Consider the following 23,700-nt stretch of genomic DNA (forward strand, 5'->3'; position numbering starts at 1 on the left):
GTAGAATTGCCAAATCTCGTACAAGACCCATGAAGTGCTTTGGGACCACTAAGAAGGAGAATGTGAATTCTGACTGTTTGGAATGACTATGATATGCTATACCATAGAAGATTGAAGATTTTACCTTTGGCCTAAAACAAGGGTTTGAATAAAAATTAGCAGTGAAAAGTAAAAAATAGATGTCCTAAAAATTAAAAAGTTGAAAATAGACACAACTGGGGGGTTCAAGGGATATAGGGAATAAATAGAGAAAACTGACAGATAACCAGAATTTTAAAACCCAGGAAATGGCAGAGTTGGGCAGAGTTCCTTGGGGGATCACAGAGAAGGAGTGGAACTGGTAGAAGATGGCCCTATAGAACATTTTGAGTTGAGACAGAGAAAGGATGTCCAGATGAGACTGTCTCCCTGTGAGGGTAACTTGCTCCTCAGGAGCAGGATGTAAATTTCAGAGCCATTTTTCATGGATGTGATCACTTAAACTTAAGCAATCACTTAGCTAGAGAGAACAAATCAGGAATTTAAGAACAACTAGAATAAATCTGTGAGAAATGGCTAGTCCTTTTGGACTCACAGATCCAATATTAAAATGTTGGGGGAATGTGTAATTTCCTTGGCTCTGTCTCATCGCAGCAAAAATTTGAAGTGACGGACAGACCAATGTTATAGCTCAGTTTTATTAGGAAAAACAAAGGATAGTACACCCTCAAGGTGTGGGCGCAGACTGACCCAAAACACACTAAGAGAAGAGAAGCCCACAGCTCAATTTTGGCTCCTCTTTTTATGTTTTTTCTCCTCCCCCTGAACCTGCTCTATGTAAACTGGGCTAGCCAAGAGGGCTGCTTGTTTTGCCTGAGGTCCTCACCCCAGTCCTTGGACCTTCCTTTGTTCTATTTTCATGGGCTTTTCTCTTCTTCGTCTCTTAGCCACCGCCATTTTGGACTTCTTTTTCCTATTCTACCTACCTAACATTCCCCCCTCAAGGGATGGGAGGCCCAATGGAATTGGCTACTTCCTGCTGAACTGGGATGGCAAGGGGCATTGGCCCTCCCCCTCTTGCTAGTCTCAAGCCTGAGTCCTTATTGTGGTGTCCATCTAAAGGTGAGTGATATTTTCTGTGGTCAGTTGTAGCTTTATACAGCCTTGTTGACCTGGGCAGAAACAAAATGGGTTAGACAATTGATAATACATGGAGCAATTATAAGCAGCATCAATGTGGTGATAACAGGGATTAGTAGGGGCATTAGCCAACTCCAAATGGCCCATAGCCAGGAGAAGGATCCCCCAAAGACAGACTGTAGCTACCCTGAGAACTCTCCAGCTCATTCTTTGAGATCCAGTAGGACCTGAGTGTTTTTCTTGAGGACTGTGAGGGCCTTCTCCCCTAAATGAGTGGTGGCCTGTAAGGAGCTAACCAACTTCCATTGGAGGTTCCTGGGCAGAAAAAGGAGTCCCTCCTTTTGAAACCAACCCTTATTACCTTCTTGAAAGCCCTCACTCTTAGCTTTAAGAGTCTCACCTTCAGTAAATGAAGGAGTTTCTGGCAAATTAGTCTGTGGGACTAAGGTGGCAACCCCTATTAGGTCATTGTTCTGTAGTGCTGCTCTCTTAGCTGCCAAGTGGCTGCTTGGTTCCCTCGTGCCACTTCTCTGCCCCCTTTTTGGTGTCCTTTACAATGGGAGACTGAAACCTCAGTTGGCAGATGAACTTCCTCCAAGAGCCTAAGGATTTGATCACCATATTTGATTGGGGGCCCTCGGGTGGTCAATGGCCTCTTTCCAAATAGCAGCATGTACAAGTAGCACCAGAAAGGCATACTTGGAGCCAGTGTAAATGGCTATTCTTTTTCCTTTTCCCAGGTCTAGAGCTCAAGTCAGGACTACGAGCTCAGCCAACTGGGCTGAAGTACCTGGTGGCAAAGGTTTAGCCTCTGTGGTCTCAGAATTGGAGACTACTGCATATCCAGCTCTTCTTTTTCCATCCAAGACAAAGCTGCTTTCATCAGTGTACCAGATTCCCTCAGGATTGGTCAGAGGATCTTCTGACAATCCTTGGGGTTTTGTCCAGTGGTCCAAAGTTTCTAGGCAAGAGTGAAAGGGGAGGGAGCCCTGGATGTAGGCAGGAGGGTAGCTGGGTTAAGAACCTCACAAGGTGATTGTAGTCAGGCCAGGATTATCCATCAGCACTACTTGATATCTGAGGATCCTTTGATCAGATATCCATAAATGGCCTCTCCCATTCAGGTTGTTTCACTTGGTGGCTGGTAAAAATAGTTTGCCCCCAAGAGAGAGTTTTAAAGCATCTTCTATCAGGTCTGCAATAGCTGCAAGATTTCAAAGGCAGGGAAAGATCTCATCCCAATAAGGGAGTTGGACACTCAGGGACCACCCAAAACTGATGGGAAAATATCTGTCCATCTTAGCAATGAAGAAGTGCTCAGGTGAATCTTCTGTAATTATTTTTCCTGTAGCACCCAAAATGGTACAAGTTTGGGAGTAGAAGGCTCTGGAGTAGGAGGTTAGGACAGAGTAGGTAGCCCCTGTGTCAACCAAGAAATTCTCGGACCTACCTGCCACACCCAGTTGCACCCTTGGCTCCAGACCCATGATGGTTATCTGTCACAGGTGGGCTGGCTGGAGCAGGTGACTTCAGTCAGTCCTGTTGAACCATGGTGAAGGAAGGCTTGGCACTTGACCTTGAGGTTCTTGGGTCCCAAAGGCAGAGTGCCACCCAGTGTGCCAATTGATAATATTTGTAGCAAGCCATTTTAGAAGACTTGTCACGGTTTGAACACTCTTTGGCCCAATGTCTCACCTGCCTACAGATTAGGCATTTGCCTCCTGCCTTGTCCTTTAAAGACTCGAGGTTTGCCATAGGGCTTCCTTGGAGGGCAGCCAGCATATAGGCATGACTTGTCTCTTTCCTTCTCTCCCTGTCCTGGGTGTTGGCCTTCCTCTCCTGTTCTCTGTTATAAAAGATATTGGTGGCTGTCTGGACCATCTCATCTAAAGAGGCAGCAGGGTCTTGCTGTAACTTTATTTATTTATTTATTTTTATGGTCTTGCTGCTGGAGCTGTTGTAACTTTATCCTGATGTCTGATGCACATTGGGACGGGAATTTGTCCTTTAAAATCACCTGTCCCTCAGTGATTGGAGTCTAAATCCAGATTGGTAAACTTTTGGAGGGGCTCTTTTAGCCTTTCCAGAAAAGCAATGGGGTTCTCATTGGACTCCTGAGTTATTACTGAGACTGGGCACAGTTCCACAATTAATAGGCTTTCTTTTATTTTTATGGGTGGACTTCCTTAGGGGTGAGTTTTTCTGAAGCTTATCCTACCCAGTACTGTTGCAACCTGAGAACCAGGCATCCTCGGATCAGCATACAGATCCCCAGGCAGATTGAGTCATGACAACCTCCTGGAGATCGAATCCCTAGGCAGGTCAAGGCAGGTTGACCTCTTGGGACCCCCAGACTGGAGTTGGGCATCGCCAAGATCTCCAGTGTGACCAATGCTGGGTAGGATTAAGGAGTTGTAATTTTAACTAATTGCTGGTTTGTCCACCAGGATGAGAATAGATATCATGATGTAAAGCAATCTAAGCCTGTGCCCTGAGACTGGGAACCTGGTGAAACAGCCGTAAGCCTTATCCTCTTATTGTTCTGAGGGAATATAAGTCACTGATTTCCTCCCCTAGTCCTCCATAAGAGCAGTTTATGTTGTTTCTAATGGTAAACGTTTCATTTTTACCTAAAGATCCACTTTACCTAAAGTAAAGTGACCCATTTTACCTAAAGATCCACTTTATGTAGTAACAGAAATAATGACAAAGGAGTGGGTTGTCTGGTCCTGTTAGGGACATTAAGAGTAGTTTAATAATAAGTGGGGTGGAGCAATGTTGCCTACAAGGGGGCAGGGTCCTGGTTGTAGCAGTTAGTAAGTGGCTTAAATACAAATTGTTAAGAGGCAACAAACCAGATGTTCCATAAAAGCAGAGTGGAGATTTGATCTGGGGGTATGTTTGCAACTTTAGGAGATGGCTGGTGATGGTTTGGGCCCAAACGGCCTGCAGGGCTAACACCCAAAGTGGTAAACATTATCCCTGGAAGCCCAATTGCCCTTGAAGGGATGCCACCAACAGATGAACTTCTAGTAGGCATTGTGTGCCTGTCACCTGCCCTAGCGGGTTCACTGAGAGATGCTGTTGTTGCACTTGTAGGAAATATGGAAGATGAGGCCTAAATATTTGCAGGGATTGGCTATTTTACAGTATTTCTCTCCCAAGGGCCAGCTATTTTCTGATTGTCCCTCCAGAAGATTGTAGAGGCAACATTGTGGGCCTGGGCAGGGCTCAGGAGAAGAGTATGAAACAGGAGGAAAGGGGGCAGGGCACAACTTTTGAAAGAATGACATAGCCCAAGGGCATAACATAAACCTGTTAATATCAAATGGGGTCCAAGATGACATGTCAAATTCAACTAACCCTTGTTCTTCAATCTGCAAGATAAATGACACACCCAGAGGCACCAGGACAGTTCCAAGGCACTGTCAAACAACTGAGGAATGGGTGGTTCCCCAGTTGTTGGAATGATCCTCCCACTCATTAGCATATGAAATCACCCAGCCCCCAAATAATCACATCACATTCCATGGTCACTCCCCTCTGTGATGGCCCACACTCTTGGAGTGCGTGTCTCTCTGAATCCAAACAAATCCACCTCTTACCTATTGCTGTACTCTCACTGAATTTTTTCCAATGAGACATCAAGAACCTGAGCTCCATTAGGTCCTGAAACCAGGCACCGTGTGTTTTGGCCAGGCTCAAGCCCCAGGAGAGAGGAGCTGAAGGACTGAAGGAAAAAGCAGTGAGAAAAACATGCGATGAATCCCCTTCATAACCTGCCAGAAAATCTGCTAAATACCTGACCTGTGCTCACAGTTTTCATTGGCCTGATCCTTGGCACAAAGAAGATTAAGGACAGAAAAACCCCCACCTGCTTGGGCAACAGCTACCAAGTAGCTCCTGCCAAAGTCCCTCAATTGCACCCACTGCCACTCGCCTTTTCACGGGGGGTTAGAGGAAACAAGAAATGAGAGACTGTAAAGGAATTAAGATTTTGTTAGCCATACATCCTTTCAGCCATAGGGGTGAGGACTTCCTACCCCAACTGGAGGTCTTCTGGAATCTGAGAATGAGCCGCGTGAGCTTTCTGCCAAGTTTGTTTTTGCTGTCCTGGTTTCCAGCATGCTAGGTTTCTTGTCACTTCCACAGTGCTGGGTTTTCTTCACATTCAGCTTCCACCACGGGAGCTTTCACCAAGTTGGGCTTCTGCTGTGTTTGGCCTCCGCCTCGCGGGGGCTGAGCTGAGGTTGTTTGAACCAGGTTAAATATGAGTCACAGCAGCATATATGTCGCAGGAGTGTGTAATTTCCTCAGTTCTGTCTTGCTGCAGCAAAAATTTGAAGCAACAGACTGACCAGTGTTATAGCTCAGTTTTATTAGGAAAAATAAAAGGATAGTACACCCTCGAGCAGTGAGGGTGGGCTGATCCAAAACACACAAAGAGAAGAGAAGCCCGTGGCTCAATTTTGGTTCCTCTTTTCATATGTTTTTTCTTCTCCCCCATGCCTGCCCTGTGTAAATTGGGCTAGCCAGGAGGGCTGCTTGTTTTACCTGAGGTGCTTACTCTAGTCCTTGGACCTTCCTTTGTTCTATTTTCATGGGCTTTTCCCCTCTTTGTCTTTTAGCCACCGCCATTTTGGACTCCTTTTTCCTATTCTAACTACCTAACAATAGGAATCTTTGGGGGCCTGGGGAAAGAAACCAAGAGTATGTGGATTCCCAGAATCCGACAGGAGAGAGAATTTCACAGAGGCTGTGATGATGGGGAATGTCATCCTGCAGAGAGCCTGGGGAGGATGAAGACATGTGGTAACCCCAGAGAAAGCCACATCAGGGCTGGTCTGGAGGGGAACTGTAGAGAGGGAAAACTAGGAGGGAGGACAATGCAGGGAAATAGTAAGCTTGAGGGACAAGGGAAGGTGTTTTATTAAGATAACAGAAGGCTGAGCACATTTGTGGATTGATGAGAAGGAGCCAGTAAAATGGATTAAAGTTGAAGGATAAACAAAGATTAATTAATATTCCAAGACCCCAGAGCCTTGGTTATCAACCCTTTCTGAATACCAGGCTCACCTAGGACCCTTAAAATAATGCTAATGTCTAGTTCTGATCTGCAGAGATTCTGATTAAATTGTTTTTGGGTAGGGCAGGCTCATCTATTATTAATTAGTTCTCCTGGGTAATTTTAATATATATTCAGGTGAGGGAACCACCGACTTATAAGAATTGGGCACTGGATTAAGGCCACAATAGATGGTCACTTTGGATGACAAAGTCACTCTTCTTCCTCTAATATTGGGGTGGGGAATAAAGAAAGGATGAATTAAGAGCAGAAGAAAGAATACTGAAAGAACTCATGATGCATGATTTCAATCTAAGAAAGGAGGTGAAATGCTTCATATTAGGGGGAAGGAGTAACATTGAGTCATAAAAGAAATTAAAATGTCCTGAACAACTACCAGGATTCCACCAGGAATAAATAAGGTAATTATCCATTTCCTGCTTCATTCTCTCCACCCTTGTTTGTGAGCCAATCCCTGACATAGAAAAGGCATTACTGTCTTTCTGGTTCCTCTTCAGAAAAAGAGAAGAAAAAGAAAATATATAAACAGGAAAGATCTAGAAAACATTAAATTATAGAACCTCAGCAAATGATGGCTCAGCAGTGAAGACTCCAACTGCCAACAGGAAAATCCCCTGGAGAAGGAAATGGCAACCTACTCCAGTAATCTTACCTGGGAAATCCCATGGACAGAAGAGCCTGGCAGCCTACGGTCCATGGGGTCACAAAAGAGTTGGACCCAGCTTAACAACTAAGCAATAACATTAAGCAAGAGGGAGAACATGTAAGTTGCAGACTCAGATCTCTGAAATTACTTTGATTTCATCCATCGAGGCATCTTGAGATCATTTCATTCAACTCCTCCCATGTCAATGATGAGTAAACTGAGATGCAGAGAGATTCTGTGATTCAACCAAAACAAATAGCAAGGAAGTGCCACCAAGGCCCCTTGAAATAAAATCTTCTGATTCCCAGCCCGGTGCCCACCATTCCTGTACATACTCAGCCTCATGACCTCTGTGGTTGAGGTTCCAGTAAGCAAAATGGCAGTAGCTCCTCAGGGAGGATTAATAAGAAATCTGTAAATTGTTTTTAGCTCATTGCAAGGGAAAAAAAAGTTCAATTTCTTCTTTATTACTATTATTATGTGAACCAGATTGAACGGCTGCAGCTCTTAAGAGTTTCTTACGACAGTGTGAAGTTTCCCATTTTAACCCAAGCCAATTTTAAATTGCTTATAAAATACACAGATAACTGTAATAATTCAGTTGCCACATTCAGTACATCATATGAAATACAGTCAAAGGGAAAGAGGAAAACTTGCAAGCATAGAGAAGCAGCAAGACAGAGCCTGGAAAATTATAAAAAACAAACAAACAAAATAAACACACTCCAGGTAATTAAGAAAGAGCAGTGTGTGGTGACAAGATCAATGTGTCTCCTGCACTGCATAGCTGCAGTTCATGGACAGAGGCTTTCATCCCCTGAGCCCGGGTTTTATCTGGAAAGCAAGATGAATGAGCTATCTGTCAGATCCTTTCTATTTTTGACTGTCTGTATTTTAATTTTTGCCATAATACTACACAAAAGTGTTCTGAAATAGTTTAAAACAAACTACATCGAGTATCTCATGGATCACAATTCCAGTTCTTTTTAAATTATAAATAAATGTATGTCTCAACTGCAGGTTTCTTATCTGTAAAGTAAAGGAGCCCTGGGTCAATAGTCTCCCCTCTCAGCTCTGTGCTCCCGTGGTCTTTTCACCACCGTCAGTTAGTTGCACCAGACCCAAGGTTAGTTGCTCTTTACCTGACATGGTTGATTGCTCTGTTACCTCCTCGCACATAGCCAGAGAGGGCACTGACCAATGAGTACTGTATTTTGGTACAAAGGTCCCCGGGCACCTTGCTCCTTTCCTATTTTTCTTCTAGCCTATTCAAGTGGTCAGTACACTCTTGGGTCTTCTGAGGAGCCCTGTGGGCAGGGTGAAAAGGACTGAGAGAAAGAAGAAAACATAGAGTGATATGACAGGGAGACAGGCACTACAGGTAAGCTGACTCTCCCAGAGAACTGTGTTATTTTTACATTCATCCGCTTGAATTAGTCAAGGAGTCGGTGGTGGTTGCTATTCTGAAAGAAGCTACAGTTAAAGAGAAAGGGACTGGTTTCAGTGTCTCAGAAATTGGCTAGAAGATGGAAAACTAGAGAATGTCATGTTTCCTGCCTCTGGAATTAACTGTGTATGACAGCAGACTTACAGTTGAGGGAGATGATAACCCATGGGAATGCCTCTTTCTCAGGGAAGGGATTTGCCTTCTCTCAGTTGGATTCAGGGTTGTTTCTTGATTCTTATGTGCATGAGAAATATTTTCAAAAATGGAGTGATGTTAATTCATAAGTTGCAGGTTTCAACTATAATAAACTCTCAGTCTTTCACATTCTCAATTATTTTACTGTCAGAATTTTCTTCCGTTCGATCAAATTTTCTGAAAGAATCTCTGTCTAGACAGGCAAACTGACTTGGAGAAAGAATACAAACATCTAGATGACTAGAAAAATATCTTAATGGGTGGCTGTAGGCAACAAGTCTTTGATCTTTACTAATATCAATTATTCAGTTATGTGTTTAGATCTCTAATTGGTTTTGCACACACAGAAATTTTCTCACACAAACATATGTAACAACAGTGTTATTTTATAGGAGACTTTCTTACTCTGAAAACTAGAGCACAGAATTTTAGTGATGAGAAAATATTAATATATATAAATTCAAACTGACAGCAATTCACGGATCCCTAATATTCCAATATGCTATGCTATATGTCACCCGCTTTGCAAAATGATTATTAATAGCCTGACTGCAAAGTTGCTTAAGAACTATTTCATTTCAAATTAGGCATAATTTTTTTTTTCTTTTAGATTATACAGATGCATTGTTAAGGTCATTTTCCTTCCCTGTACTCAATTTATTTTCTTTGTTTAAAAAAAGAATATATATATATATATATATATATATATATATATATATATATATATAGAGAGAGAGAGAGAGAGAGAGAGAGACTATCTATATATACACACAAAAAAAAAAAAAACTTGAAAGAAAGGGGGAGTAAAAAAAGAAAGAAAAGGGGGGGAGGAAGAAAAGAAAGGAAAAAAAGATTTGGCAAGTAATTAGCTCTTTTGATTATTTCACATCACCAGACAGAATACTTCAGGTCTTTCTAAAACCGATGTACTGTTTCTTTCAAATGCTTCACTCTGAGGGGCAGATTTCTTAGCAACAACTGAGAGTATTAGCGATAAGCCAGGGTGGAAACCCAAGTAATTGACAAGCAATCAGGATACCTTTGTCCGAGAACCCAAGATGAACAGGAAATGCTGACAGGCAAAGGGACAGAGACTTCTATCTGGAGGACATTTCTCACGAGACCAAATAATTCAAAATTAAACTGAAGATAATCCCCCAGTGAAGCGATTGCTATCCCAATTTTACCTTTAGGATTCTTCTCTGAAGCTTGAGATCACTGTGGTGGGCAAACAAGCTACTCTGAGCCATACAACAGAACTCAGTGGTCAGTCAATCAATAAAATGTAGATATTTCAGATCCAAAACCAAAGTTTTCTTCCCCTAAGTGTACTGAGAGAATTGGCTTTTCTCTTCTTCAAAGCACATTAGGCTTAACTGATATAAAATCATAAGGGTTTTAAACATTAGGTAACATTTTTGAGCACTACAAGTCAGACATATGCTAAGTGATTGCTGTCTTGTCTTTTAACAGAATCTTTGAAATTACTCCATGAAGTGCTAGTTTGAATCCTCAGATAAGGACACTGCAACTTGACTAAAGTTGCCCAAGATACCACAGCTGGCAAATAGAGGAAAGTGAAAGTGAAGTCGCTCAGTGTGTCCGACTCTTTGCGACCCCATGGACTGTAGCCCACCAGGCTCCTCCGTCCATGGGATTCTCCAGGCAAGAATACTGGAGTGGGTTGCCATTTCCTTCTCCAGGGGATCTTCCCGACCCAGGGATCGAACCCAGGCCTCCTGCATTGCAGGCAGACGCTTTAACCTCTGAGCCACCAGGGAAGCCCGCCAGGGTGCAAACCTAACACTGCCTGACTTCAAAGTCCGTACTGTCGCCCATTACACCATCCCACTCCTTAGAGACAACACTGCCTTGTTTCCCAGATGTTCCTGGACACACAGAGGCCCACAATAGAATATTCTCTGAGGCTAAAAGTGCTGCCACATATTTCCTCTGAATTCCCAAAACTGTCAAGGATAATAAATACTAGGCACACAGTAGGCACTTGAAAAATGTTTCTTAAATTGAATTCACAAATGAAAACTCTATTCTCATGCTTTCTCCCCTCACTGTGCTATGAAACAGTATGAATTCATAAAATTTTAGTCATAAAGATAATGTTATTTGAAGAGGAACAAGATGGCATTATGAATAATAGATTTCAATCTATTAAGCACAGAGCTACAGCCACAGTTTAACAGGATAATGCAAGGATTATTATAAAATCTTAAGAGATTACTGTAAGTGGCACATGATCTCCTTTGCTATCAATAAACACAAAGCAATGCTGAGAACTAGGCTTTCTTGTTTATTTGTTTCATGTGAAAGCTCTATGGAGTGTGCAACTACACTAGAGTTGGAACAGCCAGCTTCCAGTTTCGGTTCCAAAACTCAGTGGCTCTTTGACACAAGCACAAAATTGATCCCTTTGAGCCTAAATCTCCTCATAGTTAAAAGTAGAGGTGGATCAGACTATATGATTTAGTTCCTCCTACTCTAACATGCCATCATTCTGTAATATTGCTGCATTAGCTTCCAGTGTTAGCATACCTGGAAATGCCCACTTTGTAATTTTTTACCTTTTGCAAAAGGCTCTGTGGCAGGAGATCCAAAAGGCACTTTATGGCGCAACTCAGTAGGAAAAGAAATACAGCAGCCTTTTAGCCACAAAGCTGTGATGTAGCAGTGATAGTGTGTAGGTAAGGGGGCAGGAAATTCAGTTGTCTGATTTGGTATGTGTGTGTGTGTTTGTGTGAGTCACTCAGTCATATCCGACTCTTTGTGACTCCATGGACTGTAGGCCACCAGGCTCCTCTGTCCATGGAATTCTCCAGGCAAGAATACTGAATGGGTTGCCTTTCCCTTCCCCAGGGCATCTTTCTGACCCAGGTATCGAATCTGCATCTCATTATGTCTCCTGCACTGGCAAGCGGGTTCTTCACCACTAGCACTACCTGGAAAGCCCTCTGCTTCGGTATAGTCAAGGTCAAATCTCAAATAATATCACTAAGACTTAGCATACTTGGAATTAGTATAAATACAGTTCTAGTATCATACATAACACAATTTTATAGGGAGACACCTGGGAAATACCAGTGATGCCTTCTATGCCTACCTCTCTGATCATTATCTTAACTAAAGTAACCTTTTTGAATCTGGGTTTCTCCATGAGAAAGAAGAGTTAGGGTGGTTAAGTTGCCTAGCTCTAGAACAAGGAGGATTACTGTGTTAGGAAAAAAATATGTTTGGATTTTGGTGATCACTTGATGCCTTCTATATGGAGTGGTTCCTGATAAATGAGGCTCTGCTGTTGACTGAGCAGATGACAGCCATGACCACTAGCATAGCTAGACCAGGGCTAAACTGCTCTGCATAATTAGGGGGAAAGACTGAGAAGCCCCCACAGAGAGGATTCTGGAAAGGAATCAGTAAAGCTAAGCATTGGCACCAAAGAGGGGGTAAAGGGATAAAAAACCCAAGAAATAAAAGGCTAAGAAAAGAGACCTGGGCAAAAATGCCAGGCTTTATAAACTCTCTTGTGCCTCTAATTTTAAGATGTCGATAAAGTGTACACTCTTCCATAATGCTTTGGTGCAAATGAATTCTTTATTATGAAGGTGAAAATTATTAATAAAAATTATTAAGTCCAACTTCAGAGGCTATCTGGAGGAATGGCTGATGTATGACTTAAAAAAACATGCCAAGGATGTGTACTATTATCTATTGATGAATTCGCAATGTTGATAGCAACATAGAACAAAAGATCTCCTCAACTGAGCTGCAGCCATACTGCGTCTAGGTTCAGTTCTAGATAAGACATTTCAGCAGGGGTCTCAATCCTCTACAGGCCTTTAGAGGCCAAGTGCAGTGAAGCTGGGATTCAGACAATAGCTACTGATGGGGGCTTGGAGCTACAGAACGCATGCCTGTGGAAAGGCATTCACATTCCTTTTGCTTTTTATTTTTTGTTTAAAAACAAAAACAAATAAAAAAGACATTGTGCCAAGCAAAACACATCTGTGGACCAGAACCAGACAGCTTGCCTCTGAAAGAGTCATTATCAAATCAAAGGACATTCAGAGGAGAATGGTCAGGATATGAAATAACACACAATCATGCAGTATATGAAATAACTGAATAAACTGGATTCTTTAATTTGAAAAAAAGCAGCCCCTGGGGAACCTAGTGATTGTCATCAGAGTATTCAAAGACTGTACACAAAGCAAGTGTTTAAGTGTTTTATGTTCCTTTAAGGTGCAGAACCGAAAAATAGGGGGCAACCATTAAGGATTAAATGAGCTAATATTTGTTAAGCCCTCAGAGCAGTGTCTGCACAGAGTTAGCACTGTACAGATATCTAAACGCACTTGGAAGTCAGAGTCGTTCAAGGTTTAAATGGGTTCTGCGATGGGTGATTGGAGGGTACCTCATGGGGTAGTTGGGGGACAATGTTCTGAAGAATAGAAAGGCCACTCACTCTTGGATACAGTGTCCAGACCTGGCTGGTTCTCTAAGGTAACCTGTAAATTTGGGTTCCATTGAATGGCCATCAAGTAAAGAAAGTGAAAGACATTCCTCCTACTGAATAGTCTTGCATCACATTTCCCTTCTCAGGTAAGACTCATCCCAGCTTTTACATGGTAACCAATTGAACCAATTGTACATTAAGTCCCCACGAAAAATAAAGTATAGGGGTGGTATATATAACCATAGAAAGTAAGAGTGGTCTCAATGGACATGTGGGGACTGTGGAAAGGAACTGTCAGAGTGCCCCCAGAGTCCTCCACCTAAGAACTGGCTGGTACAGGCACAGTGATGAAAAACATTGGCACTTCACTTTTCTAAATCTCTCAGAGCCTCCCTTATAACTTTTTGTCAGATCAAGTTGATATTGGATCATTCAAAATACAAATCCTTTGTCAGACCAAGGTGATATTGGATCATTCAAAATACAAATCCATGTCTCAAGACTCCAAAACTATGGAAACTAAGAGTCACAACAATAGGACTAAGATGTCTACAAAGTGCTATACTTGTAAAATATTGAAATTCTGATTATGATGGGTACCATGTATCACAGAAGGATAATGACCAATATAAGGACAATAGTGTCCAGAACTAACTTAAGAAACTCAGTATTGATGTAGGTGTATATAATGAACTGCTGAGAACACTGTATGTAATCTGGGGGGGAGGGGGCAGGAACCGGCTCAAAATAATAATGGCTGCATTGTTGCTTTGTGTAAAGTGGAGACGTTGGAGAAGTAAAACACTGGAAATAAGGATTTATCAAGGACCCACTTTTGATCCGGTACCATGCTGGATGCTTCACAAGCATTACTTTATCTAATCTTCACATTAACCTTGAGAAAATGATAATTTGCCCCATGCTATACACAAGAAAATTAGAGCTCAACTTAATAAACTTGCCCAGCTCTGACACACTTTTGATGGTTTATAAATTGATAAAAACTCTTTAGAGAGTAATTCAGCAGAACTTATCAAAAGTTTTAAGGAGCAAAATCATTGCCTCAGCAATTCCATTTGTAGTCATGCATTCCTAAGAAAGACTTTCACAAGTGTGTAAGGGTATTATGTGCAGTTGTTTCCACTGCAGCATTATTTATAATATTGAAAATCTGGAGACAACCTAAAGGTTCTTCAGTAAAATAACCAGTATATGTGTATATTCTAGCATATTTGAAATCCAATAAAAATATTGAAACAGATGAAGTCAAAAGTAAAAATATAACATGTAGCAAATCAGCTTTTATTGATAGTATATATACTTCTGTATGTACATAATAAAAGACTTGGACTAGAACCTGCCAAGTGATTGATAGTAGTTATATCTAGAGAATAAAAGTGAGAAGCTGGAGTGGAAGAGACCACTTACTACCTTCGACTCTTCTGTATTATTTAAACTATTAAGCAAACATGTGCTGTCCCATTTGAAAAAAACAAAAAAGATGGAAAGTCATACTGAACGTAAGATCACACAGTCACTAGCAGTCACAGCACTTCCTCCAGGATCTACTTCTATGTTTACAGTTTGGGAATTCTCCCCTCATGAATTGTGTATATGCTATCTAGGACAGCAAATGGGGTAAAGTAAAACTACTTGAGGGAGAAGGCAAAAACTTCCCAAGGAAAATCAATTAAAGCATGGACAGAGGCCATGGCAGCCACCATAAACACATTTTCCTGCCAAAAAAATGAATACACATCTCTAAACATGAAGCTTTATACAAAACAGTGCTGTGTCACATGAGTTTGTTTTCCCAAGACTGCAGCTCTTTATAGCATTTCCAACTGTTAAATCACCCCAGCAGGCATGACCAGGTCCACGTAGTTGTCACTAGTTACCCCACTTCCATGTACTCTATTTATCAAGTGTTTATATCTCCAAATTGAAACCTTTAGCATCTCCTCTGGCTTTTCTCAGAGAGTATCGTGCTGAAATTCAGGATTCTAATAAAACACATTGTCAAGGCTGGCAGAAGAGTTAACTTTTTAGAAATACTACAATATTTAACAACACTGATGATTATAATCATTAATGAGGTACAGAACCCTGGAACAAGGCAAACTGGACAGAGCAGAACATTAGCATAAGAAGCTAAAAGATATTCCCAAAGTTCCAAGAATAGTGAGAGTGGATTAAACAATGTAATAATGAATTATCACTTCAAAGCAGGGTGGACACTTACTGGCAGGGAATATCATGACGCTAAATTGAAGCATCCAAAGACTGTCCAACTAGATGCCCTTTAAGGGTCTCCCTTCCCTTATGTGCATTTCCCCTAAAACATCCAAATAATAATACACTGAGTCTCGCAATATTGCTTGGGTGAAGATATTTCAGCAAAACATAATTTACTAAGGATACATTTACAATTCAAACTTTTCAAAAAGTTGTCAAGCAGCTTTGGGCTTTAAAATGTGTATTCATATTCTACAGATTAACCACCTAATGGCTCCAAAGGAACAATTACAGCAAAACACATTGGTGTTAGGATAATTGAGAAGCATTCATTTAAAGATAAACTTTCTACCTTTTGTAGCTCTAGGTACTAAGGATACATAATAATATATAATCATATGAATTAATGAGATGCTTTCATATCTTTCAGCACTTAACAAAGTAGTTAAATCATTTCCCAAGCAGAACATGGTGACTCTATCGAAAGTGTCCTTGGCGTATCATTATGTTCTGGGTTTTTTCAGTCCCATATTTACCCTTGCCAATATTTGTTCCAAGGCAAAAAGGCTTGTGTGAGTAGAGTTCCTGAGTGTCCATATATGTGAATATAAATACATATAATATATATGTAATATGTCTAAGTACCTCACTTATCATCTGTTTGAAATTTACCTGAAATCTAGAAAATAAGGGGCCAAAGTCCTGAATAACCAACAGAAATGTCTAAAATGAGGATTAAGTAGACCACATGTGTAACACATCTGGTGCTTTATAGAAGATATTCAATAAATAATCACTATATTATAGTCAGCATCATTGCCTCCACATGGCTTCAAAAAGGACCTGAAATAACTTATCCTAGAAAACCTACTTAGATTTAAAGCAGCTAAAAAGCAATCTACTGAAATGGAGGATACATTTTGCTATAGCTCGGCCTACTTACAAGAGCAAAGTTGCAGTTAACATTCTGACAAGGGGGAAAATATTGAGGAAACTGTAAAAGGCAGATATAGTTCAAAAGAAAGAGCAATATAAATCTATTTGCACCAAAACAAATGGTTTGGAGTAATTGAAGCCAGGGAGAGCATCATTTGATCTTTGCAAAGCACTTGCTTTATGTTCTTAATGATGATACTATGGAATAGCAGCCATGGACTCAGATAGAGCTGAGCTTAAGTCCAAGCTCCACCTCCACATCTGTGATCTTGGCTGTTACTTAACCATCCTGATCCTCAATTTACTCCTCTCTTAAATGAGGATCATAGTATATCTCTTCCCTCAAAGAAGCAGCTCTAAATGAAAGGTTTTACGTAAATGGCTAACACAGAGACCACCACACGGAATCCACTTAATGGCTAAATAGCAGCTTTATTATTATAAGAATGCTTTGCTTAAGAAAATATGGAAACAGAGAATGCATTTTAAAGGAATTTTCCTACACTGTTGATGGGAATGTAAACTGGTACAGTTACTATGGAAAACAGTATGGAGGTTCCTTAAAAAAAACTAAAAATAGAGTTACCAAATGATCCTGCATGCCCGCTCCTGGGTGTATATCCTGATAAAACTCTAATTCAAAAAGATACAAGGACCCCAGTCTTCATAGTAGCACTATTTACAACAGTCAAGACATATATATAAAATAGAATATTACTCAGCCATAAAAAGGAATGAAATAATTCCATTTGCAAAAACATGGATGGACCTAGAGATTTTTACATTAAGTGAAGTAAGTCAGACAAATACAAACTATCACATGATATCACTTAAATATGGAATCTTAAAAAAATGATACAAATGAACTTGTTTATAGAACAGAAATAAACTCACAGACAGTAGACAAACATGGTTACCAAAGGGAATAGATGGGGTGGGAAGGAGAGATCAATTAAGAGTTTGGGATTAACGCATGCACACTACTATATATAAAATAGGTAAACAACAAGGACCCACTGTATGGCAGCGAGAACTCGGTATCCTGTAATAATGGAAAAGAATCTGAAAATATATATATATATGTGCATACATAACTGAATCATAGTGCTGTACATTTGAAACTAACACAACATTGAAAATTAACTATACTTCAATAAAAATAAATTTTAAATAAAGAAAAATAAAAGATCTCTTTAAATAGTTTAATGATATAAAGCAACTTGTCACTTAACAGAGTAATTTTCAGTTATCTAGAACATTAGCATATAGATAGCCTAATTCCCATATGATCCCACCATCAATAGGAAGATTTAGTTTATAATACAATATATAATCAGACACAGGTAGATGAAAAGATGTATCATCAAAATGCAAAAAAGAAAGAATACTGTCTTTTTCTCCCCTTTATCTGAGTCAAAGCAAGTTCACAAATGTCTCAGCCGTAAAAGACTTGAATTATTGAAACTAGGACAGTCACTACACTTCTGTAAGTGAAACTACACTTGCTTGGAAGTATCCTTCTGCTGCTCCTTTCATGACACTTCTCTGTTTATCCATTTAAAAATCACAGGCAAAATGTGAATGCCTCTAAATATACACATACAAATGCCAGTGATATTTTGTACATCCAATGTGAGAAGAAGGAATTCATTTTTGAAATAACACAAAATCTTCTGATGACATTCATGCTATGATCGTGGGGATATTCAGTTAGTTTAATATTTACAGTATTTCACAGCTTTTAAGTGGAGTAGTAAAAGAAAAGGAGAGAAGAATAGACTAGCCAGTGCCTCTCCAGTGCTTGAAAGGCACTATGGAACTAATAAATATATTTATCCTACCTGGAATAGCCAGTGAAATCTTTCAGATGATGGATAGACAGGCAGATAAAATTAGGACTTGGTTCTAAAGAATTGAGTCTCTCTATTACTCAGAACTCTGCATTTAAATAGCAAAAAACAACTGAAACACATCCAAGCAAATATGAATTGTATGGGCTTATTAAGTAAAAATGTCAGGAGTTGCCTAACTTTGGCATGGCTTTGGCATGACTAGATACAACTGCTCAAAAATATCCTCTCCTCATTTCTTGGCTGTTTTTCTTGTGGATTGGCTACATCTTTCAGAAGTGACTCTCCATGTCGTAAAGAGTAGATAGACATCAGCAGCTTCAGACTTATATAAACTTTGTCCTCAGACAGACTTTTCCCTCTCTTTAAACATCCAAATAATTACCTCAAAGAATAGCAAGGAGAGATAAGAAAGCCTTCCTCAATGATCAGTGCAAAGAAATAGAGGAAAACAATGGAATGGGAAAGACTAGAGATCTCTTCAAGAAAATTAGAGATAAGAGATATCAAGGGAACATTTCATGCAAAGATGGACATATTAAAGGACAGAAATGGCATGGACCTAACAGAAGCGGAAGATATTAAGAAGAGGTGGCAAGAATACACAGAAGAACTATACAGAAAAGATCTTCATGACCCAGATAATCATGATGGTGTGATCACCAACATAGAGCCAGACATCCTGGAATGTGAAGTCAAGTGGGCCTTAGGAAGCATCACTACAAACAAAACTAGTAGAGGTGATGGTATTCCAGTTGTGTTATTTCAAATCCCAAAAGATAATGCTGGGAAAGTGTTGCACTCAATATGCCAGCAAATTTGGAAAACTCAGCAGTGGCCACAGGACTGGAAAAGGTCAGTTTTCATTCCAATCCCAAAGAAATGCAATGCCAAAGTATGCTCAAACTACCACACAATTGCCCTTGTATCACATGCTAGCAAAGTAATGCTCAAGATTCTCCAAACCAGGCTTCAATAGTACATGAATTATGAACTTCCATATGTTCAAGCTGGATTTAGGATAGGCAGAGGAACCAGAGATCAAATTGCCAACATCCATTGGATCATCAAAAGAGCAAGAGTCCCAGAAAAACTTCTACTTCTGCTTTATTGACTATGCCAAAGCCAAACGGTAGAAAATTCCTCAAGAGATGGGAATACTAGACCACCTGACCTGCTTCCTGAGAAATCTGTATGCAGGTCAAGAAGCAACAGTTAGAACTGGACATGGAACAACAGACTGGTTCCAAATCAGGAAAGGAGTACGTCAAGGCTGTATATTGTCACCCTGCTTAATTAACTTATATGCAGAGTACATCATAAGAAACACTGGGCTGGAGGAAGTACAAGCTGGAATCAGGATTGCCAGGAGAAATGTTAATAACCTCAGATATGCAGATGACACCACCCTTATGACAGAAAGTGAAGAAGAACTAAAGAGCCTCTTGATGAAAGTGAAAGAGGAGAATGAAAAAGTTGGCTTAAAACTCAACATTCAGAAAACTAAGATCATGGCATCCAGTCCCATCATTTCATGGCAAATAGATGGGGAAACAGTGGAAATAGTTACAGACTTTATTTTTTTGGGCTCCAAAGTCACTGTAGATGGTGACTGCAGCCATGAAATTAAAAGAAGCTTACTCCTTGGAAGAAAAGTTATGACCAACCTAGACAGCATATCAGAGAGCAAAGACATTGCTTTGCCAACAAAGGTCAGTCTAGTCAAAGTTCTGGTTTTTCCAGTAGTCTTGTATGGGTGTGAGAGTTGGACTATAAGGAAAGCTGAGTGCTGAAGAATTGCTGCTTTTGAACTGTGGTGTTGAAGAAGACTCTTGAGAGTCCCTTGGGCAACAAGGAGATCCAACCAGTCCATCCTAAAGGAAATCAGTCCTGAATATTCATTGGAAGGACTGATGCTGAAGCTGAAACTCCAGTACTTTGGCCACCTGATGCAAAGAGCTGACTCATTGAAAAAGACCCTGATGATGGGAATGATTGAAGGTGGGAGGAGAAGGGGACAACAGAGGATGAGATGGTTGGATGGCATCACCAACTCAGTGGACATGAGTTTGAGTAAACTCCGGGAGTTTGTGATGAACAGGGAGGCCTGGGGTGCTGCAGTCCAGGGGGTCACAATGAGTCAGACATGACTGAGTGACTGAACTGAACTGAACTGAATTACTTCAAAAGAACTCCAGTAACCTTGCTTGAATTAACTGGTTCTGCATTGATCACAGTGACCAATCACAGTGGATAGAAGGAAAGGTTATTGTGATTTGCTACCTTGGCTCATGTGACTACATCTTAGGGTAAGGGAAAGGAGTGCCCTTTAATTGATATTCTTACCAGAATTCCATGATTAGAGAATGGAGCAGTTTCTAAAGGAGAAGGGTGTAGGAAAAACAAAATAATAAATGTCAACCACAGTTCCCTACCATGATTATTTTCATTCTCTGTTGGTTCCCTCCATGAGCCTCCAAAAACTATAGTCAGTTATTTACATCCCCCAGACCTCTGAATTTACACTTTCTCGGGGTAGGGAATGCACTGGCTCTTTCTCCTATAGATGATGTTTCTCTTAATACTCAGGATGAATTGGTTTGTGACTAATACTCTCAAAACATTTTCAGCACCTTATAAGTCATTGCCACCTTGAAAGTTTCATCTATCACCTATTTTCCTAGAATTTTATTTCTAAGCTTCTCTCTTAAGGCTTTCTGATGATCATGCATTTACAATTACATTAGGAAGACAATTCCAGGAGACAGTGGAGGACAGGGGAGCCTGGTGTTGGACAGGACTTAGTGACTGAACAACAACAGGGAGACAAATTATAACTCTCTAAAGGAGGGACATGCTTTACACATCATTTTGAAACCATTCACCATGCTCTGCCACACAAAAAAAAAAAAAATTGCCCTAAAACTGAATTTTTATTTAACCTGAGAAAGGAAAAAATAAGCAGAGAAAATGTGAAAATATTTCAGTAAAGATAAGACTATAAAGCCAAGTCTCATTAAAATGAACATTACAGCAATAGTGGCTCACTGTAATTAAAATATTTCCAAGCTTTCTCTGGTCAGTGATCAATAGTAATGATGCCTTTTGCTCTTGCTAAAATAAGTTTCCTTTATTCAAAACTCAGCATAGCAAAGGCTTTATCTCTCAGTTCTTGTCCACTTAATTGTCAAGAGCCATTGTGGAGGGAAAGAGCCTGAACACTTGACTCTAAGGCGAAAAGTAAGTGGAAAGAGAGCAGAAAACGTTAGTTACAACAGCAAAAGCCTCCTCACTAAGAAATGCTGTCAGGAGAAATATGAAACATGGTAGTTTTATTCTTTAGCAAAAGAGGAGGAAATAAGTAATAGAATCCATGGACTCTGCCAAGAAAAAAAGGGACTTTGACCAAAAAGATATGCTATCTTACATAACAAGTTACACAAAAGTTTTACCTGTATCATCTGACAAGATGTAAACTGTTCAAAAATTTTATAAAGTAGATATTATATTATATTTTTATCACTTTGCAGATTGAGAAACTCAAGTTCAGACTTCAAGTGATATTTCCAAGAGAGAAAGCTAGCCGTCTTCTGATTTAAACATTTTGTGCTGTTTCCATGATACCACATCTCTTCTGTTGCCCTCCACAAATTAACCACATATATTTAAAACACTGAGGCCCTGTGTGCCTTTTGAATATAATCTCAAATTTATTACAATTTCATTCTTTCTACTTTTTTTTAGTTGTCCCAGATATATATGTGTATGTTATGGCTTTACTCCTCAAGTATTTTTTTCTGTAGCTCTCCTTTCAACTAGCATCATCTCAAATGTAGATGACATCTAATAATTTAGATCATGTGTTGAAATAAGATACAAATTATGGTTATAAAATAAAATAGCCACAGCTTTTTTCTTATGGTAGGTACTTGATAGTATTATATAAGAAGAATTGGAAAGCATGTGATGCAGTGAAACAAGTCAGCATTGCCTACAATCAAATAATTTAGATCTAACACTGGCTTTATCATCAATTTGCAGCACTGATGAGGAAATAAGGGAAAAAGGAAAAGTCTATGTAAATGTGTAGACATGAAAAGAGGCCTCAACGAGGTTGTATCCTAATTATAAAGACAAGAAAGGTCCACTTACAACATTTCATTTTGTCTCTCCATTCAAGTTTACATAACTGAGGAGGAAATGGCCTCAACAACTCAAGTTCCATTATTTCTATCATCTTTACGATACAGGCTACTCAGAACCTCTCAATTCAGTACATTGGACAGCACCTTGACTTACGGGGTAAAAGAGAGAGAGCGAGAAAGAGAAAGCCATCTACTGGCCAGGAACCCAAGTGGCCTTTGTACAGAATTGGTTGGAGTAGCTCAGCTAGTAAAGAATCTGCCCACAATGTGGGAGACCTGGCTTAGATCCCTGGCTTGGGAAGATCCCCTGGGGAAGGGAAAGGCTACCCACTCCAGTATTCTGGCCTGGAGAATTCCATGGACTAAGTCCATGGGGTCGCAAAGCGTTGAACACAACTGAGCAATTTTCACTCACTTTTTTCCCCCCCAAATCTTTAGATTCTAAAATGAAGGAGAAAAATAAAATTCCTTTTTCATCACATGTTTTTCCTCATAGTGAGATCTACAGATACCCATTTCCATTCCTCAAACAGAAGAAGCCAGTTCGTACAGCCCTGGACAAAGGTAACTGACTGGGGCACAATAGTTCTATTGGGCTCCAGTCAGTTCTAAGGGCTTCCCAGATGGCTCGGGTAAAGAATCTGCCTGTCAGTGCTGGAGAGGCCGGAGACGTGGGTTCGATCCCTGGGTTGGGAAGATCCCCTGAAGAAAGGAGGGGCAACCTACTCTAATATTGTTGCCTTGGAGAGCCCATGAACAGAGGAGCCCAGCGGGCTGTGGTCCAGGGGGTTGCAAAGAGTCGGACACAACTGAGCATGAAGACATGCAAGACTAATGAGTTCTGTATGATCTTGTCATACTCATTACTTTGCAGATAAAAAGAGCATAAAAAAATGGCTAAGCTTTCGACTTTGCCAGTGTTTCAAATGCTTTGAAGTTTTACCAGAAGTGCTTTGAAGTTCCAATTCTGATGTTGCTAATGTATCTTCCCAAGTAACCTCTGATAACGTGTTACTTGGTGACTGAGTGTTGAAGGAATATTGTATGTGAGTCTACATTTTCCCTGTGGATATAATTTCATAGCCTAATTAAGCCAGTTAAATGAACAAGAGATATGATTCCACCTGAAATTCTCTTTCCTCTGCACAAAAGTATTTCTCTTTTTAAAAAAGTAATTAAACTTTGTGTCTTGACCCAGCCACCCTTAGTATATATTCCATGCAGCTAGTCCTAGAAAATGTCCTAGTTGCTTGAAGACATAATCATGGTAACATTCATAATGGTAAAATTTTTACCACCATTCATAAAAATTAATTCTTACATTGTACATCAATTTATAGAGGGAAAACAGATCAGAGGGGGGTAAATCTAAGTTTCTAGAGCAGATACTTAAGAATTTTGAAGAAAGATTCTCCTGTAATATTTATGATCTCTAGCTATTGATATTCTTCGAGAATACCTTGTTTTGAAAGCCTGTGTAATTAAGCACTCCTAATACTGAAGACATTGTTTCCATGGATTATTACAGTGACCATCGAAAATAGTTAAAGCAGGAATCAGTTACCCCATTTTA

The 23,700-nt window shown here is 40.1% G+C and overlaps 1 protein-coding gene across 4 annotated transcripts in view; it reads left to right on the top strand.

Annotated features, from left to right (window-relative positions):
• The window catches only part of KCNMB2 (potassium calcium-activated channel subfamily M regulatory beta subunit 2), a 286,689-nt gene that overhangs the window by 25,627 nt on the left and 237,362 nt on the right, over positions 1–23,700 (top strand). The window contains exon 1 of one of the 4 annotated variants that reach the window (XM_043875415.1): positions 8,127–8,232. The exons of 2 other annotated variants lie outside the window; for them this stretch is intronic. The gene's annotated coding sequence lies outside the window, so the exon portion shown is untranslated. Of the gene's footprint in view, positions 1–8,126; positions 8,233–23,700 lie in introns of those variants that run through there. One more of the 4 variants, XM_043875414.1, reaches the window with a different exon arrangement.

This window comes from Cervus elaphus, chromosome 19, assembly GCF_910594005.1.
Source record: "Cervus elaphus chromosome 19, mCerEla1.1, whole genome shotgun sequence".
NCBI lineage: Eukaryota > Metazoa > Chordata > Mammalia > Artiodactyla > Cervidae > Cervus > Cervus elaphus.